This window comes from Salvelinus namaycush, chromosome 27, assembly GCF_016432855.1.
Source record: "Salvelinus namaycush isolate Seneca chromosome 27, SaNama_1.0, whole genome shotgun sequence".
Classification (NCBI taxonomy): domain Eukaryota; kingdom Metazoa; phylum Chordata; class Actinopteri; order Salmoniformes; family Salmonidae; genus Salvelinus; species Salvelinus namaycush.
The window spans coordinates 16325150-16328729 of NC_052333.1; positions in this window are offsets into that span (position 1 = coordinate 16325150).

Consider the following 3580-nt stretch of genomic DNA (forward strand, 5'->3'; position numbering starts at 1 on the left):
CCTGGCAACCGTTTCCAAGGACCACTTCCCCTCCCAGTATGATTCTCCCAGCTACTGTAGCTCCCCCTATTGGTACGGAGGGGCATCGCTCAGCAGCAGCCCCCACGCTAACACACACACCACTACACACACACATGCTAATGCACACGGCAACACACATGTACACGCTAATGTTAACCCTCACGCTAGCCCTAACAATCACCCTAACACTCACACTACCGCACACACCAACACACACACACACCCTAACAGCAACCCTCATGCAAACATGAGTCCACACACATCTCAGACAAGCTTGAGCCCACACACACACCCTAACCCCAACTCCAACCCACACACACACACCAACCCCCACATCAATACACACCCGCACATCAACACACACCTTCATTCAAACCAGAACCAACATCCTCATCCACACCCCCACCCGAACACTTACCCCCACCCCCATCCCAACACCACACAACACTCCCACCCTAACCTCTCCCCACACACTCACACCCACCCTAACCTCTCCCCCCACTCCCACACTCACCCCCTGCTTTATGAGGAACGCCCCCCTCACAGCGCAATGCCCACACAACCTCACAAACGGGACCTGCCTCCCCACCTCAACTCAGGGCTGCGACCAGCCCCCCTGCAGCTCTCCCCGTACCCCTCCCCCCACCACAAGCCTCCCCTGGCATCCTCGCCGCATTCTGAGGACATGGGTTACTCCCCGTACCCTGGGATGCACCCCCACTACCACCCACAGCCCCCGCTTCGAGGAGGAGGAGGGGTGCTCTGTCAGCTACTAGACCCCCCCAGCGATGACAGCTTCAGTGTCACCAGCTTGTAGCTGCAGGTAATACACAAGAGGATCTACTCTCTCTCTACTAAAGGGTTAGACACAAGAGGATCTACTCTCTCTCTACTAAAGGGTTAGACACAAGAGGACCCACTCTCTCTCTCTACTAAAGGGTTAGACACAAGAGGACCCACTCTCTCTCTACTAATGTGTTAGACACAAGATGATCTACTCTCTCTCTACTGAAGGGTTAGACACAACACCTAAAGACATTTATTAACATCAGTTTCATCCATTTAGCTATGTAAAGGTTTTACTGTCTAACAATCACATCATAATTACGGTTTCTCTCTCTCTCTCTCCCTCTCTCTCTCTCTTTCAGGTCCATTAAATCTCAACTTTTTTCAGATTTGTAAACTTTTTTTAAGGAGAGACTTTCAGAGACAAGATGATGGATCAGAATTTATCTGCTAACTCTGGACAGTAGATCTTCAGTTCTCCAGCTATGACAATCAAAAGCCAACTGCAACACACACACAAAGGCGCACACACAGACACACAGACACAGCTGGAAAGAGGGAGTGGCCTAGAGAAGCTGTGGGAGGAGTGACAGACGCTGAGGAACAGAGAGGCGGGGCCTAATGGAAAAGTTCCACCCCCAACGCTAAACACATTAATCCCCTATCCCCGAAACCATACACCCTTCGCTCTGTGTGTGCTATATGAGAGAAGTGGACTACAGCATCAGCTCTTGAATTACCAGCATCTGCACATAGACTCCAACTCCAGCCACAGACCCATAACCTCACCACAACATTGAAACAGTTAAGACAACGTTACTAATGTTCCATCAGTGTTTTCTAACGTTCAGGCTTTTAGCCAGGACCACATACCCACAACCACACCCAGGGGCGGACTGGCAATCTGACATTTTGGGCAAATTCCAGATGGGCTGGTCCATTTTAAGCCCAGTGGGCCTATCTAACTTTTTTCACGAAAAAATATCACTATTTGGCTAATAATGGGTGCCTCAAGGGAAAAAAAGGGGCCAGTGTGTGGGCCTTGAGGAAAGAAATGGGCCTGTGTTAGAAATGCCAGGGCCAATTTCTGGTCCAAGTCCACCCCTGACCACAGCTGTGCTAAAACAGCTCTACACAACGTTCCATCATCGTTTCTCTAAACCTCTGCCATAGTCTCTGCTCTGATGGAAGGACTCCAGCATGGAGACTCTACATCCTGTGTTTCACTGTTTTTACTAGGAGGGAAGGAGACCCGACACACACTCTGACCCCAAAGAGACTGACGTATGTTTATTTGTGTGTGTGTAACCACGCGGATGGACTTCTGTATGTATGTATGTGTGTGTTTGGGGTCTAAAGGGGTAGAGCTCTACATCTGAAATGGTGGATGGATGAACAGGGCTTCTCTTCCTTCTTTTACTCTCCTTTTTTCCGTGGTCTTGTGTTGTTTGGTGGTTTTTGTGATAAACAGTTGTATATGTCTGTTAATGTCATGATGTATCTACAGTGCCAATATTTAAATACACTCTGATCTGGCCATTGGTAAACTGCCTGGACTCCAAATGCTTTATAGGGTGGGGGGAGGGATGTGTGTGTGTGTGAGCTCCTTGGTATTCAGCGCTGCTCATGCAGTGCAAGGAGCGAGTTTAGACAGGGACACGGCTGGGAGGGAAGGAGGCGGCGAGAGAGGGAGAGCGAGGAGGAGTGAAAGAAAGGGAGTTAAGAGAGAGGCACAGAGAGAGGAAGGGACAAGGGGAAATAGAAAGATGACAGGAAAACAGAAACTTGTTGGGATTGAGACTGGGGTGAAAGAGGAGAAAGACTGGCTACATTGTTCATGAGTCCATAATCAGTCTAAAATGAATCCTGAGAGGGCCTTTAAACCCTGAGGGGCAGTCACGCTTCCTCACCCACTAGTCTGCCAATGTGTGTGTGTATGGTGTGGTGTGTGTGTATTGTGTGTGTGTGCCTGTGTGCGTGTTTGTGATAGGCTTTACTGTATTTGTATATTTGACTGTGTTTACAGTTTGTCAACAGGCTGACTGGACAGAGTGTTTGATGTTCCTCATCTGGTGATTGGACGGAAGGGGGGGGGGGGGGGGGGGGGGTTAGTCTATTGGACAACTAGGAGAGGGAGAGAGAGGGTGGGGTGAGAAAGGAAGGAGGCGAGATAGAGGGAAAGAGAGTGGACGGGAGAGGGCAGGAAGAGGGGGGGGCAACTGTTCAGTGTTAGGAAAGATTCCACAGTAAAGTAATTACACTGAGCCCCCGATTTTTCACTTTAAAATGTATATTCCAAACAAAATCCATTGATTTCAAAGTAGATCAGAACATATGATGCACAATGGCTACTTTGAACTATTTATACAGTAATAAATAAAAAAATGTAAAAGCTGTGTAGATGCAAAGTTTGTATCTTCCTGTAAATTTGTTTTTGTAAAATCCTCAGTGGAAATTGTTTAAAGTAGTCTTCATGCATAGAGTTGTATGGTTTTTAAAACTTTGAAATCAATGGTTTTTGTTTGGTATACATTTTTAAGTGAGGCTCAGTGTAATTCCGTTACCATGGCACGGCTACTTTTCTATTCCGTAATTCCCATGAGACTTCACTTAGCTTGTTGATGAGAACGCCAATGGGCTAATAAAGGTCCTATTTGGAGCTTGGTCAGTTTTTCTGTGAGAAACAGACTTCTAAAAATACCGTAATAGGCTAGATATCAACCAATCGGCCACTGACCCTGGAGCTCTGCGTCACCACTCTGCCCTCCGGCTG